The following is a 17,374-nucleotide window of genomic DNA, read 5'->3' on the forward strand; positions in this document are numbered from 1 at the left end:
CATCGCCCTGATTATGGAGGCAGTATGACCTCCGAAACATTGGTTAACATCGACCAGACTACACAGCGCAACAACCCAGAAGACAGAAAACTTCATACTCTGATGACGGAGGCAGTATGACCTCTGAAACATTGGTTAACATCGACCAGACTACACAGCGCAACAACCCAGAAGACAGAAAACTTCATACTCTGATGACGGAGGCAGTATGACCTCTGAAACGTTGGTTAACATCGACCAGACTACACAGCGCAACAACCCAGAAGACAGAAATCTTCATACTCTGATGATGGAGGCAGTATGACCTCTGAAACGTTGGTTAACATCGACCAGACTACACAGCGCAACAACCCAGAAGACAAAAATCGTTATACTCTGATGACGGAGGCAGTATGACCTCTGAAACGTTGGTTAACATCGACCAGACTACACAGCGCAACAACCCAGAAGACAGAAATCTTCATACTCTGATGACGGAGGCAGTATGACCTCTGAAACATTGGTTAACATCGACCAGACTACACAGCGCAACAACCCAGAAGACAGAAAACTTCATACTCTGATGACGGAGGCAGTATGACCTCTGAAACGTTGGTTAACATCGACCAGACTACACAGCGCAACAACCCAGAAGACAGAAATCTTCATACTCATCGCCCTGATTATGGAGGCAGTATGACCTCCGAAACATTGGTTAACATCGACCAGACTACACAGCGCAACAACCCAGAAGACAGAAAACTTCATACTCTGATGACGGAGGCAGTATGACCTCTGAAACATTGGTTAACATCGACCAGACTACACAGCGCAACAACCCAGAAGACAGAAAACTTCATACTCTGATGACGGAGGCAGTATGACCTCTGAAACGTTGGTTAACATCGACCAGACTACACAGCGCAACAACCCAGAAGACAGAAAACTTCATACTCTGATGACGGAGGCAGTATGACCTCTGAAACGTTGGTTAACATCGACCAGACTACACAGCGCAACAACCCAGAAGACAGAAATCTTCATACTCATCGCCCTGATTATGGAGGCAGTATGACCTCCGAAACATTGGTTAACATCGACCAGACTACACAGCGCAACAACCCAGAAGACAGAAAACTTCATACTCTGATGACGGAGGCAGTATGACCTCTGAAACGTTGGTTAACATCGACCAGACTACACAGCGCAACAACCCAGAAGACAGAAATCTTCATACTCTGATGACGGAGGCAGTATGACCTCTGAAACATTGGTTAACATCGACCAGACTACACAGCGCAACAACCCAGAAGACAGAAAACTTCATACTCTGATGACGGAGGCAGTATGACCTCTGAAACGTTGGTTAACATCGACCAGACTACACAGCGCAACAACCCAGAAGACAGAAATCTTCATACTCATCGCCCTGATTATGGAGGCAGTATGACCTCCGAAACATTGGTTAACATCGACCAGACTACACAGCGCAACAACCCAGAAGACAGAAAACTTCATACTCTGATGACGGAGGCAGTATGACCTCTGAAACATTGGTTAACATCGACCAGACTACACAGCGCAACAACCCAGAAGACAGAAAACTTCATACTCTGATGACGGAGGCAGTATGACCTCTGAAACGTTGGTTAACATCGACCAGACTACACAGCGCAACAACCCAGAAGACAGAAAACTTCATACTCACCGCTGTGAGAACCTCGAGTCTTACAGGGATTATTTCCGTAATCATCATTAACACGTTGATCTTTGTAATAGTGTTGTGTTTCCTTTGCGGTACGGACTGATACTTGAATGTTATTTAGACTAGCCGCGGGAAAAGAATCGGAGAACCCTTAGGGTTCGAGTCTTCAGATGTCGGATTGCTGGCATCTGGAAGGTCCTGCCACAGTCTACTCCGATCAAAATCTTCCGTGGTTTTCTCGATCCTAAAGCAAATGCTAAGTTGGTACACAAATCCCACGTTGTACTAATATCAAAATTGAACCTTACCTTAAACATTTGTAGTTTTGAAGTCTTTACGTCTTCGGGAGAGAAATCTTACTCGCACGCACTTCCGGTGTTCACATTTCCGCCACCGACGACGAACCTGCGAATCAGAAAAAGGCAGCGTAAATGACGTGGTTTCCAGTCTGTGCCCGTTAAAATAACGAGAAGGTACGCACTTCTGTAATGAAGTGTAGTGATTTCTGTGGCCACAGGAATGCAGCCGGCTCTAAGTCCTGTTATAACCTGGAAGTCTCCCGTTTCCCGTGAACATTCAGTGGTTAGTTTCGTGGTAGTAATGTACATTTATGCTCGTACCTTCCACTCTTTGTTAAGGAAATTCTGCTCGGGGTATTTTATGCATTTCTGCGACATTCATTGATCTAGTAAGCATTTTCATCTTTATAGCTGTCTTTATCATCATGAATACTGTCTCCCCCATCTGGCTGCATGTTAAAGTACAAACAGAAGACAAGACAGAATGAGAGAAGGCCTACTTAGGACTCTTGTAATATCGTGTCCACGCTCGGTTGGAAGAGTGCGCGCGCACATTTCAAAATTAAACGTTTTGTGGTCTAGAGCAGTGGCATTCAACCTTTTTTTTTTTGTTCGCGTACCCCCAGATATAATTTCTCTTCAAATTTGTACCCCAAAAGTTGTTGGTGTATAATTCAAGTTATACATAGTATATAATCTACATCTAAAATAAATTAAATAAATTACATTACTGATTATTCAATGTTTATCATAAAATAATATATATTTTTTAAAATTTCACGTACCCCCTAAGATGTCTCCGCGTACCCCCAGATATAATTTCTCTTCAACTTTGTACCCCCAAAGTTGTTGGTGTATAATTCAAGTTATACATAGTATATAATCTACATCTAAAATAAATTAAATAAATTACATTACTGATTATTCAGTGTTTATCATAAAATATTTTTTTTAAATTTCACGTATCCCCTAAGATATCTTCGAGTACCCCCGGGGGTACGCGTACCCCAGGGTGTATACCACTGGTCTAGAGGAAGTTGTAGAATATTCCTGTGGCGAGCAGCGTAAAGTACACTACAGCTAACTACAGATCTATTCGTATGCATAGGCCGTGCGAGAATGTCTTATTCGATAACGACAATAATAAGCCGAAATTAACATTGATGACGAAATTAAGAGCAATATAAGTTCGGCGAAAGCATGTGGCCATTCATTTTTTAAATTATCTTCTCATATTTTATCAAAATACGCCCCTCTGCCATACAACTGAGGAAGAAAACAGATCCAAAGTCCAAGAACTGAGTAATCCACATTGCAACACAGCCTTCTCAGAAGCCTTTGAAAATGACGTCACCAAACGTCATTAGAGTGATTAAATCAAGGATAATGAGACGGACGGGGCATGTAGTAGGCACTGGAAAATGAAAGATGCATACGAAATTTCTGTAGGAGCAATTGTAAGGAAGATTTCACTGTGGAAACCTAAACATACGTGGGAGGATAATATTAAAATGGATCTTAAAGAAAAATATTACGAAGGCGAAGAGTGAGCTAAATGATGGGTCGGGATGGGAACCACCGAACAGTCAGAAGTCTTTCGTAAATAAAGTACACAGACGGCAGGAACATTCGGGATTATATGAACAACAGTCAGCTTCTCAAGGAGGACTCTGTTCCATGCAGTTACATAACAATGTGAGAATTCTGGGAAGAAATAAATGACGGCATAAACATTGAACTGACGCACTTTTTTGTCCTCCAGATACGAAACTCAAAGGGTTTCGACTCTTTTCTCTGCTTCCTTCATCAGGTAAAGCATGAAACAACCAGTCGCGTGAGTTTCCAGGTTCTTACGTTGTCGAGTACGAATATGGCTGTCTTATGGGTTATTGTGCCATTGTAGTCCGGTAGAAGTTTAGCATCGTTTCGGAAGTCATTGTTTCCTCCATCATCAGGACGATCGTACCTCGTAAGCAGTCTGCATCTAGTGCAATGTTAAACAGTGTGAAGAATCGCATTTCTTAGTCCAAGGATTTTCATGTCTATCAAGACAAACTAACCTAACCTAAACTAACCTAACCTAACCTAAATTAGCCTAACCTAACCTAAAATAACCTAACCTAAACTAACCTAACCTAAACTAACCTAGTCTAACGTAACCTAACCTAATCTAACGTAACGTAACGTAACCTAAACTAACCTAACCTGACCTAAACTAACCTAACCTAAACTAGCCTAACCTAACCTAAAATAACCTAAACCTAAACTAACCTAACCTAAACTAACCTAATCTAACCTAACCTAACCTAACCTAATCTAACGTAACGTAACCTAAACTAACCTAACCTGACCTAAACTAACCTAACCTAACCTAAACTAGCCTAACCTAACCTAAAATAACCTAAACCTAAACTAACCTAACCTAAACTAACCTAATCTAACCTAACCTAACCTAACCTAATCTAACGTAACGTAACCTAACCTAAACTAACCTAACCTGAACTAATGTAACCTAAACCTAAACTAATCTAAACTAACCTTACCGACGCAAGGTCGTTGAATAACTTGAGAATATTTAACTGATGAAAGAGACGTGAATGATGAATAGAATTGAAGGAATTAAAGAAATTTTAAAAAAATGAATATGGTGGAAATAAGACCTAAAAGTACAAGAAAAAGAGAAAAGATAAATCGTAAAAGAAAACAGGGATCGAGGAGGGCAAAAGGCTGTTTGTGTAACCTAGGCCACGCCACTTCCCGACCAGACGCGCTGTGTCAGCACCGCTGTTAACGAACCTGACAAGCGCCGGTCACTTACAGTGCCAGCAAGACGGCGTTAAGTGCTGGGACTCTCGCATCAACTGATGAGGCTCCTTCCTACCGCGAGAACTCTCCCCCCATGACAGGCATCCTGTCGGTCAAATTTCTTGACGGATACGTCAACGACAGTATGCTTCTCTGAAACGTCGGTAAACTATCAGATTACACGGCGTCACAACCCAGGAGGGTACCTGGGTTCAATCCCCGGTGACTTAAAATGACATTCCTCATAACAAGCTTACTGTAGGCCGAATTTATTAAATTAAGATTACTTTGATTTAAGCAAAGTGTCTGTTCTCCCTAAGCTGTGTCCTGATATTTACCGACGTGTTAACTAAGTGGTAAGCGGTTAGCAAGGAACAAATGCCGGTCGTTTCTGGTCTCCAGTGCCGTCAAAATGGGCCTTACATTACCACTGTAACGTCAGCTTATATTACAATTAATCAAGAATATCGGCCCATAGTTATAAATGCACTGACTCGTATTAAACCTGTATCGTATGGCATAGCTGGGCAATTAGGGCTGATTCAGTAATTATCAAACTTTACGTAGTCCTGAACCCGGTAATGAAAGCTTTTCGCAACTAAATTACCCATAAAGACTTGAAATGTAACAAAACAAAAGGATCTGTTTGTAACATAACACGCTCAAGTGTTCAGAAAGGCGATGCGATTTTTATAAAGCCATCGTGTTTCACTGATTACAACCTGTTGTTCCAGTCCTAGAATGTTTGTGAATTATTGGGATTGTTCTGTGTCATCGTGTGTAACGTGAATTTCTCTGTCGTGTGTATATTACATATGAGTAAAGTAAGCGCTTACGATGATTTCACATTTGTTTAAAATTAATACGTATCAGCATTGAAATGTACGAGGGGCATATTGCCTGTTCAGTATCTCAAAACTAATAATTTAAGTGTGACGGAATGGATGGTAAAAGCAGACGTAGGAACGTACGTTTACTCGAAAACTGACTGGTAACCTCCGACCTGTGACATCCCAAATTATGACCGCCCTGACATATCCGCGCCTTACGAGTCTCCGCATAAGACAGACGTAAGAGTAGGATTTGACATTTTCCTGGCGTCGAGTCCGAAGATGTCTATCTTCTGGGTTGTAGCGCCGTGAAGCCTGGTAGAAGTTTACCGACGTTTCAGAGGTGTTTGCTGACTCCATCATCAGGGCGATATTGGCATTAAACGTAGGCTTTTGTCTTATTTACAGTTTTACTCTGATCCCCATTAGGACGTACCACCGCACACACCAAAATAATGTTTCACATTCGTGTGGTGTCTACTTCAGAAAGAACCAAGGGCACAGGCCCTTTGCCAGAAATTGAAACCTTACCAGTAGTTGAAGAGTTATGTGCAATTTCCGTACTGTGCCATGCCCATTGTTTCAAATAATTCTTCTCTTTAAACTTCGTACGTAGCGCATAAATTCTCTTTACACCAACAAGGTTTAAAAAAAACCAGGGTATTTTCATTAGTATAATTGAAAATGCAAGACTTAATATTCCTTTTCTATACCGATATTATGTAGTTTTTAATTATAATAACTATACACTAAGATAGAGATGAACGGTTATGACATATTTTATGAATCTCGACACATAAGCTATGTGAATGTGCAGTTACTTTGTTAAATTAAACGAGTTAATATCACTGATGGCTTTTGATTAATTTGTTACTTGCAAATTGACAGAAATTCCTTCATTGTCTTCGTGACATTTAGTACACCAGCTTACAATGTTCCAGTTCCTTAATTTTGTTCGGTGTTCGCTGAATTTTTATTCGTACATGCGAAATCGGCAGTTCGCAATGCCCTTTTTAGGAAACATGTCACAGTGTATTTTACGTAGGCCCGTCCCTTCAAAACAAAGGCAACATTCGATCAATTAAGTACTGAAAGTTTTGTTAAATTTGCCAAAGTGTTTTCAACAAATGTAACCAACCGACCAATCAGAAACTGAACTGTAGGTGTAGTAAGGTATGGAGGAACGTATTATGTGGGAAGAAATCGAAATTTCTCCTGGCGAAACACAGTAATTACGGTCGGAATGAACATGAAATTATTCGTGCCGTAACACGTCATCCATCATTGTTTTTATAGGAAAGAATAATAGAATTTCTGTCTCCTGAAAACTATATCGCAATGCTTTCGTCCCCATCTAATTTCTATAATTAAACGATACACCACAACACAGCACGTTATAAAGCACGGAAAATGCTTACGACTTTCATACAGCGAGTGTTTGTAATTACGAGACATAAAAGTTCTGTCGTCAAGTAATACTGTCACCAAGGACATCTGGGACTTGCGCGGTATAAATAATGTAGAGGAATAAATATTTAAGTAAAAATTTTAAAAAGTAATATTAGCAGTGGATGCTTTAAAAATAAAATTAAAAATTAATACCGACTGTAGATACACTGCAGTCTTGAACAAAGAGAGATTCGCTACGAACTTACCTGTCTGCGACCGAGTTTATGGAGGATATTGTGACGATGTTCACTGATCACTTCTCATTAGGCAGATCTTTTTATTTATCTCGAGCGCTGGGCATCTGTTCACCTGGTGGGATCTTGGGTGTACGTCGTGGACTCAGTTTCGTTGAAATAAAATTCTATTGTCATGATAAATGGGAAAGTCCCACGGTTAGGGTATACAACAAAACAGATTTGAACCGCTACTGATACTGAATTGGTCGTCAGAAAAACCACACGAGTCCACAAAACTCACTTTCGAGAAAACTAAATAGCAAACGAAAATTCAAACTGTCTTTGTTTTTCCCGAAGAACAACCGACAAGTATCTAATTCATTTTATTGAGTTATGGCTCACCAACTCCTTTCCGATCCAGATTTATAAGCCAAAGTTGTTTTTGGACTCACAAAAACCCACTTAATATTGAAGAAATTTAATTAAGAACCTGTGGATTTATAGTGGCTTCTTCACGGTCAAAATCCAAACTTGGAAGTCAAATCAGCCAACGACTCGTGTCGTTTTGATGGTAAACAGACTACAGACAAGGCTGTCCACTCGCAGTAAAGTCTTTCACTGATGTGGTCCTAGTGGTAAATGAAGAATTTTCTCCTGGCGACAATAACTCATTTGTCTCACAACATAAACTGATTTTAAAATTACCCATCCAATCAGAAACCAGTCCACCATTTTCTTAACAACTTAGGAGTCCTTTGAAACGCATCAGAACGTTTAGAAAGTGATTTCACTACTCAGTCGTCTTGTGTTTAAGTAACATTCCTCAAAATTCATTCTACGCGTAGTGAAGTAACCTCCGTACCAACGACTTAGCATCATCGATCTATAAGACGCTTGCTGGCTCCTGGGTTCACGAGTATTAGAAATTCATTGTCACATAGACCGCTTTTACCGTGAGGTGTGGTATTGGGAAGTTTATCGGAGAGAAACCACACCCTACAACAATGATCAGGTTTTGTGAAAACAATGGGGCAGGTAAACAAACTACGTAACAGTGTTACCACAACACCGCAGCAAACAAGCTCCGAGATTTTTCAACCTTTCGAGGAGCGTGTGGGGGCCCAATTAAGGGTCTCTCTACTCCCGACTGCCGATTCGATGGCGGAACTCCGACAGACTGACTTCTCACGGAAATTCTGCTGTAGCACGGAATACTCTGTACTTCGCCGTCATTCATTCTCGCGTGATGAGGCTTACGATAACGCCCTTGCTTCTAGCCGTAACCGGGTTTGACTCTCTGCCCGGCATCTGACGTATTGTCATCGTCATTTTATTCATTTTCGGGTTACTGCCCAATACCACGTAATCTCATCAGTTGATACAATGTCCTTAAGTCTGACTCTCGTTCTTTACGTTTGTAGGGACCCGGTTAACACGCCGATCTGGTGATCTGAAAGTTTGTGTCGAATCCCCGCCACTTTCCGACTGAGTCACTCTGGATGCTGGCTATCTTACAAATGCGAAGCTGTACCACTTCAACGGCAAAGTGAACTATATAAATATACAAGCAGTTCTAAAAACATGACTCGTTTTACCGAAGTATTTCTATATCCTAGTCATGAGCAATGTTTTTACGACTGTTCTATCTTTTGTTGTCTCAAAGTGTATCCGCCTTGCAGAGTAAAGTCTGCGCTGTCCAAAAAAATTTGTCTTAAATACGTAGTTAGAATATTCAACTACAGAACTTGGTCTTAGAACCGTCTAAGCGGGAACCATACGTACTTTCGTGTAGATGTTGCGTTAAATAATATACGACTACCAGATGTTACATGACGTCAGCACTGAAAAGGCTCTGGTATCAGACGAGCGCGTCGCATCTTGGCCCCGAGAACAGATAACAGCGGTCGCTACCCGAAACCAGAGCCCACCACAGGAATCTGTCCACTCTCCCCCCCCCCCCCCCCCCCATCGTACCCGCACGTATAAAATCAGTCACCGCATCAGAACAAAATGCTGAGGAGAAAATGCCCTGCTTTGTTTTGAAACTTTCATCTCGTTAATTTCAGCAGATTACGTCGGTAATATTGATAACGAGTACCTATATAAATGGAGGGAACACGAGGTTTAAAAAGTTGTACATTCAAATTAAACAGTGAAAGCCCGTATCACTGAACAATTCACAGTTATTACAATAGGCCCAACCATTGCAATATCCCAGCGACTCGTCATTTATTCAAATACAGATCATGGCGAGGCTATTCCTGATGATTAACTACGCACCACAACCCATTCTGACAAATGGGGGAACCCGAGGTATTTCTGCAAACATTCTTAACACTTGAGGGGAGACAGATTTGCGTTCCGCCGGCCATGCCCCCGAGAAGAGAACCCGGTACCCGCTGGAGGGCCCCAGAGCCCAATGGACGTTTCGGCGAAGATAAAAATTCTACCCTGTCCAGGATCGAACCCCGGTCGGTACACTTATTGAACAGAAACTAGAAATTAATAATTATACAATTCAGTTATCGATTTGAGTGTATAATTTAAAATTCTTTTAGCGCAGATTTTAGGTACTTTAAATTGTAAAAAAAAAAATAATATCTAATCTTCGCCCACGTACAAAGTGGTTCATGTGACTGCAATAAGTTACTCGTTAACCCTTTAAAGCAGGGGCCCCAGTACACAAATTTTTATATGAAATTGAAATTGTGGGGTCGGTTTTTTGGGGGGTGGGCGGTGTTGGTAAAAACTGAAAATATTGCAAAATAATAAATTACCTGGTGGACATGGCGTCAGGCGACCGCTGTCCCAGAACATTCGAGACGAAACTTAAAGCACAGAACCAGAGAGACATTTCCAGATGTTTACCGAAGGGAAACCTGAAAGTAAGTGGTTCAAGGCAGAAATCGTGTCAGGAGAGGGTGGGGGTGAGAGGGAGGGAGGGAGGACTCGCATGTTCGACAGGACACGTTCTTAAGTAGACTCAACCAGTTGGTGGCGTAATCGGTACAAGACTCATTTGGCGATGATTACAGCGCCGCCACAGGACACAACGGTGTATAATCGAAGCTGAGCGCTGCGTTCAGACTTCGATTATGAAATTCAAATTAAGCCTTCGGTCCACTGTCGCTGTGTCGGCACAAAGCCACATTTCACGGAAGGTGAGCTTCAAAACAACCTTAAAACAACGCTGAAAAACGGCATACATGTCACAGACGAACGTAAGGTGCCTTCGAACATGCAAAACCGGCTCCAAGCGTCGCGACGCCACAATTACTACAAGTGAGCTTCAGGGTTCGTTTGGGAACGGCTCTGGAAATCGATGCTGAACGTCACAACCATTGGCTTAGATAACAGATCTCGGGACGTCTCTGATACAAAAACGATGCCTTAAAATGCACCCCCTTAATATTAAATATGTCTTTATTAATTCCTTCACATTTTACACAACCGTTACAGTTGATACAGCAATGTCAAGTAACCCATGAAGGTTGCAGACATGCAGAAAGTTCCAATTTGAATTTCGCATAAAGAATTCGCAAGTTTAAGGCGTCGCAAATATAAAGAAACTCATATTCAAAGTTAAAGTTTTTTGGTTACGTATCTGAAGCTCTGTGCATTACAGAATCAATGGTGATGTTTGGTGTTCACTTTGTTTAAGCATCCGTTCCTAGGACAATTCCTTAGACAGCTGAGCTGGTATATCCAAAACACAAGGTAAGAGTCTTCGACTCTCAGCCATGTTTGTTTCTCTCTTGACTGCTAACTTTACCTAACATTTCATTTTCCATTTGTTTGTTCAGTTTCTCTGATTGCTTTCCTGGGGACGTGTCCTTTTATTTGTGTTCTACTGTGGCTGTGTACTGAACCTATGGAACAAAAACAAATATGATAAGAAAAAGTTAAATACATCATACAATATCCCGGTCGCCAGGGAGCCTATATTTCAAAATCCTTCATTTCAGATCCACGTAAGATTTGAACTGCTGTTACGAAGCCAATACGATGAAACTAAGAAATTAGCCGGTGTTCATAAACCACATGACGACTAACAAAAGTCTGAACCACGTTAACTAAACCCGCAGAGAAGAGTCGATCTTGAAAAGCTAGTGGTTGCTCAGCTGGTAATAAAAATATATCACGCCCTTTATTAACCCGGAGGATTCATCGCAGTGCTCAAAAGTCACATCCTTCCACCCGAAGGATGTCAATGAACAGAATACACTGACTCAGGTGTGGTCATGTCTGACAGCTCCAGACTGCACGCAAAGGTGATCACCTAATCTCTCAGTCTCTTCTTCACTGCCTTCGTGGTGTTATTCTTTATTTAAAAAGTACTTCCTTCTCCTACGTCTACCATAACGTACGTACCCAGGGAACTGCATAGTTTAGTAGCTCTGTTCTCAGCCCCGGAAACACCGCACCTACACAATAGGTCACCTTCACGTTCCAGCACTTCGCTTGTAACACGCGGGAGCGAGTAATTCAATATTATATCTCCCATCCATGCAACATTTTACTCAGTACCGCCTTCCGTAAATTTATTAATTTATGTTGAAAGTAAGAATTTGAAATATGCATTTTCTCCGTTCTTCGTAGTTGAGTAATCTTCCGGCGTCAGGAACCATAACAAGCCAAAGGTGATGATTATATTTCCACCACCAAGTACAACACTGACCAAGACGTTTCCAACTGAGAATCTCTCAGCACGTTCGACATATAAATTCTAGAGTAAATACGTATCTGGAAATAGAGACGTTTCCAGACTAATGTCTGGTGACACGACATATCTTAAAACACTGAACCACTATCTATAGATCTTAAAGCCTTACATACCGTGAATTGTATTGATAAAATCATGCATTCTAACAAAACTGTTTACACTTGAAAATACACTTAGTGGAAAAAGCGTTTCGACCTCAAAAGGTCATCATCAGTGGCAGATAAATTAATTAATATTAAATCATACAGTTCATAGGATGAAGATATCCGTCTTCTGGGTTGTTGCGCTGTGTAGTCTGGTCGATGTTAACCAACGTTTCAGAGGTCATACTGCCTCCATCATCAGGGCGATGAGTATGAAGATTTCTGTCTTCTGGGTTGTTGCGCTGTGTAGTCTGGTCGATGTTTACCAACGTTTCAGAAACGTTGGTTAACATCGACCAGACTACACAGCGCAATAACCCAGAAGACGGATATCTTCATACTCACCGCTGTGAGAACCTCAAGTCTTACACAGTTCATAGGATGATGGTTAGTTATAATGTATAAAAGGTTGCATTTTACCAAACCACACTGGGCGTTAATCGAACAAGAGTTGGTGTATTATCTAAATTGAGTTACTCAGCTTTATGTCATCTGGCCTGAATTCTGATGTTGGTAAACGTAAAATTTTTGGAAAAATATTACACTGAAATGTTATGTGGTGTACATGAAGATAAGAAACTGGGTGGTTTTGTAATTTTATAGACTGGGACTTGGACGGGAGGATAATATTAAAATGGAACCTAAAGTATTAGCGTTATATTAAAATCATCTCTGTTTTGGTTCAAAAATGTAGCCGGATAAAACACCATTTTAATTCTAATATATTTTGCTGTTTCTAAAATTCATTTGTGCCTGCTGATTAATACAACGCCACTTTATGTAGTGAATGATAAATGAGTCGTGTGAAATCTTATGTGGCTTATCTCAGATTACTGTCGCCCGGCAATCTGTCTTACGTTCAAGTTAGAACCAATACTTCCCAAATGCAGTAGATGAGCATTACGTATTTCATGCGACTCCAAACACGAGAATTAATATTGGTTGATACACTCAAAAATGTTTTACGCACGTGCAACTATTATGACGCTTTTAAATCGACGCAAACTTCTCGATTTTACCTATTTCCATACAGGGTGTCCCAAAAAGATGTTTCCACAGCAGCAACTTTGGTGGCCATTTGTCAGTCAGTTACTCACCCCTGTCAGCTGCGCCACGAAGTTGACGGTGGTCGTTGTTAACACCTCCACCAGGTTCGCTAATTTACTAAGTGCCAATGCTGACGTATGTAATGGTTTCGTTTATTAAAATGTACTTATTATTGAACGTGTGTATACATATTTTTGGGACACTCTGTATTATCCTCAACACTTGTTTTATTTCATATATCCCTAAATTTTAATCACCTTTCTCTACAAGATATGTGAAAAGTGTGAATGTTCCTAAATGAAATGCACACCGTGAGAAATTTGTCGTCTGCCTTCCGCTGTTTGATCGACATGACTTGAGTACATCCATGTGCGTTGTGACTTTTATGGGCTAACTGAATTCATTTATTAAAGTGCTTTGCAACAGCCAGAAAGCCAGTTCCAGAAAAGAATATGAAAGGGACAATATGTGAAAAATATACATAACACGTCCCAAATTCAATAAGAACCACACACAACGCCGCATACAAAATAACATCTAAGGAACACAGGCAAAGGGAAAGAATGTACAGAGTTATGAGAAATCTAAATCGAAAAATGCATTTTTTGAAGATCAGTGTATCCTTCAGATTGCATTAAAAGCAGAATAGTCCCTGGTTATCCCTCATTAACCCTTGAATTAACAGTGATATTCCTCGTTAATTAGTACATTCAATTTATTACAATTTCTTAACACGTGTGTACAACAATAACGGATCGGATTATCAGCTAGAGTTTGAGGTCGATTTTGAGAGATTGGACAACGCCTTCGATTTTTAATAAATATCTTTTTACATTGGTGACTTTCTATAAATCAGGGTGAAAATGAAAACATTATGTGATATCTGGGTCTCTTACGGCTGTGGAGATGTAGATATTATCTGTTTGGACGCCATGCCGACTTCTAAGCAGGTTTCCGCCCTGAAAATGGAGGCAGTATATTCCCTCGAAACGTTGGTATCTAGACTACCTACAAATCCACGCGGCGTCACAAAGTAGCCCTTGAAAAATTAATCAGACTGTTTATTTGTTTAGTGTTCTGTCTGACGACAGGTCCATATGAACAGGATCCTTCCATCCTTTTCTCTTCTCGGACTGGGACCTGTTCATATACGTTCTTGGCAGATGATCCAGAAGTGGTTTGCCATTGCCTTCTTCTGTGTGTGAATGGAGTAATTGTTGGGATGCCACGGAGGAAAACTCCGTGTTGCCTAGACCACGGCCTTGCCCAACACAAGTTATAAATTCGGGCACCGCCGGGAATCGAACCCGAGACCCCAGGATTACAAGGCCAGCGTTCTAACCGCTAGACCACCTCATCTTATTATTATTTAGTGTTCTGTCTGACGACAGGTCCATATGAACAGGATCCTTCCATCCTTTTCTCTTCTCGGACTGGGACCTGTTCATATACGTTCTTGGCAGATGATCCAGAAGTGGTTTGCCATTGCCTTCTTCTGTGTGTGAATGGAGTAATTGTTGGGATGCCACGGAGGAAAACTCCGTGTTGCCTAGACCACGGCCTTGCCCAACACAAGTTATAAATTCGGGCACCGCCGGGAATCGAACCCGAGACCCCAGGATTACAAGGCCAGCGTTCTAACCGCTAGACCACCTCATCTTATTATTATTTAGTGTTCTGTCTGACGACAGGTCCATATGAACAGGATCCTTCCATCCTTTTCTCGGACTGGGACCTGTTCATATACGTTCTTGGCAGATGATCCAGAAGTGGTTTGCCATTGCCTTCTTCTGTGTGTGAATGGAGTAATTGTTGGGATGCCACGGAGGAAAACTCCGTGTTGCCTAGACCACGGCCTTGCCCAACACAAGTTATAAATTCGGGCACCGCCGGGAATCGAACCCGAGACCCCAGGATTACAAGGCCAGCGTTCTAACCGCTAGACCACCTCATCTTATTATTATTTAGTGTTCTGTCTGACGACAGGTCCATATGAACAGGATCCTTCCATCCTTTTCTCTTCTCGGACTGGGACCTGTTCATATACGTTCTTGGCAGATGATCCAGAAGTGGTTTGCCATTGCCTTCTTCTGTGTGTGAATGGAGTAATTGTTGGGATGCCACGGAGGAAAACTCCGTGTTGCCTAGACCACGGCCTTGCCCAACACAAGTTATAAATTCGGGCACCGCCGGGAATCGAACCCGAGACCCCAGGATTACAAGGCCAGCGTTCTAACCGCTAGACCACCTCATCTTATTATTATTTAGTGTTCTGTCTGACGACAGGTCCATATGAACAGGATCCTTCCATCCTTTTCTCGGACTGGGACCTGTTCATATACGTTCTTGGCAGATGATCCAGAAGTGGTTTGCCATTGCCTTCTTCTGTGTGTGAATGGAGTAATTGTTGGGATGCCACGGAGGAAAACTCCGTGTTGCCTAGACCACGGCCTTGCCCAATACAAGTTATAAATTCGGGCACCGCCGGGAATCGAACCCGAGACCCCAGCGTTCTAACCGCTAGACCACCGTGGCGATATAATCAGACTGTACCCGGATAAAAATGTCTCCACAAATAATGAATGCGCTGACATATCGGATGTGATTCAACTCAGTTCCCTGGTTTAAACTCTATTTTCGATCAGGAGAGAGATGTGTGTAATCCATGGGGGAAATGGGTTATGAGGCTGTTAAAACACGTTTCTTCTGCATCAGGGCGTCACTCAAAACTCTCTACATCACCCGCTTAATTACAAAGTGGTTGTTTTGAGGCGCTGTCCTCAGTTCGTTTGAGTGTCGCTGGTGAATAAACTGTCGTGGCCAGCGGCAAAGTGATTTCCTACGCTGTGGGCAGTGACCGCTAATCCCGTGCTGTGCGCGACACCACCTTAAAGCAAAGAGTACCTCAACCACGTGTGAAGGGAGCCTTATCCATTAAAGGAACAACACCCTGGATCACTCACTACAAATACAAGATCTGCCCTCTCGGGCAACTCCTTTGTTTTCTTACAGGCAGACATTTTAAGGACGTGAAACAAATGAAGCGAACAAAATTTTCAAAAACCAACTGTAACATAATCACGGAAATGCAACACGAAACGGATTTCTTCAAAACAATGTTTTTTTTGCGAAGCAGACGACAGACAGACAGACAGACAGACATATCGAAGAGACCCCCAATCGATTCCTGACACATGTTGACTATATTGCAAAGAGGAAACAACAAAAATATATTTTAAAGTTCGAATGTCCACTGCATTCGTTAACTTTTCCCGATGCTCGATGTTCCTTTTATGAAAAAGACATCCTCGCACTTCGACTGTTACAAGACAAATGACGAACTTGCGCGAGCAGGTTACAACATCACGTGACCTTCGTGGGCTCATGAGTAAGTGTTTATTAATCCAGTTGAACTGAATCGAATTACAAACATCAATAAACATTTTTATACGGTTGTATGACTTTTCGACCACCCTGTACAAAATATGACTGTCGTCATGACGAAGGATGATTTTCAACAAGGCGCCGCACGTCTCGTTGAAGTCCTTTGTTCCATTGCATTCGAAGGATACAAGGTTCGGGGACTTACAATACTGTTCACGACAGAGCTTTCATAGTTTTATTCAGTACCTCCAGCCAGATTTTGAGACAGTGACCGTGAGCGACCCCTACACGTTCGTCGGCTTATTAACTTTTTTTAAGCATTGAGAATTTTAGCAATTATTTGCGAAATAAAGTCCTTAACGCAGTTTGACACAAATTTTTTTAAAAGACGCCCTGAAGTCCTACGTACGAAATATAAAGACACAATAGCATTTTATCTGAGCGTTTAATTCATATATCGATTGCAGATAGAAGCGGAGTACAATTAAATTATAGGAAATTTGAGGTTTCAAAGTTCCACGTCCCCCCCGTGATATTCGGACCCTGCGAGTTATAGCCACATTACCATTCATTTTCAGATTACGCGAATGTGACGTTGTTCTAACGTTATATATATATCGACGCTAACGAAGGTGGGAGGGGGAGGAATAGAGGGGAATGAGCGTGGGTTAATACGACCATATCCGGAAATATCCATTATACGAGACACACCCCCGGTGCTGTGCAGTCGAGAGCTGTAACGGCCATCCCTTTCCATTCAACGAGTTGGCAGCAAAAATGTCCACACAATAGACAAGCGGTTAATTACGTCATCAGTCTTGGCTGTTCGTCCGT

The 17,374-nt window shown here is 41.7% G+C and overlaps 1 protein-coding gene and 1 long non-coding RNA gene across 10 annotated transcripts in view; one reads left to right on the plus strand and one right to left on the minus strand.

Moving 5' to 3' along the window:
• Nucleotides 1-17,374, plus strand: part of LOC110836787 (uncharacterized) — a 648,071-nt gene that overhangs the window by 539,774 nt on the left and 90,923 nt on the right. The window lies entirely within an intron of this gene.
• Nucleotides 1-17,374, minus strand: part of LOC110836788 (uncharacterized) — a 229,735-nt gene that overhangs the window by 45,640 nt on the left and 166,721 nt on the right. For 2 of the 3 annotated variants that reach the window (XR_015532589.1, XR_015532588.1), the window contains exon 3: nucleotides 1,993-2,089. This is a non-coding gene — a long non-coding RNA (uncharacterized LOC110836788). Of the gene's footprint in view, nucleotides 1-1,992; nucleotides 2,090-10,800; nucleotides 11,113-17,374 lie in introns of those variants that run through there. The other variant, XR_015532590.1, reaches the window with a different exon arrangement.

This window comes from Zootermopsis nevadensis, unplaced genomic scaffold, assembly GCF_977971745.1.
Source record: "Zootermopsis nevadensis isolate Lab colony 2312 unplaced genomic scaffold, Znev_1.0 Znev_ptg000061l, whole genome shotgun sequence".
Lineage (NCBI taxonomy): Eukaryota > Metazoa > Arthropoda > Insecta > Blattodea > Termopsidae > Zootermopsis > Zootermopsis nevadensis.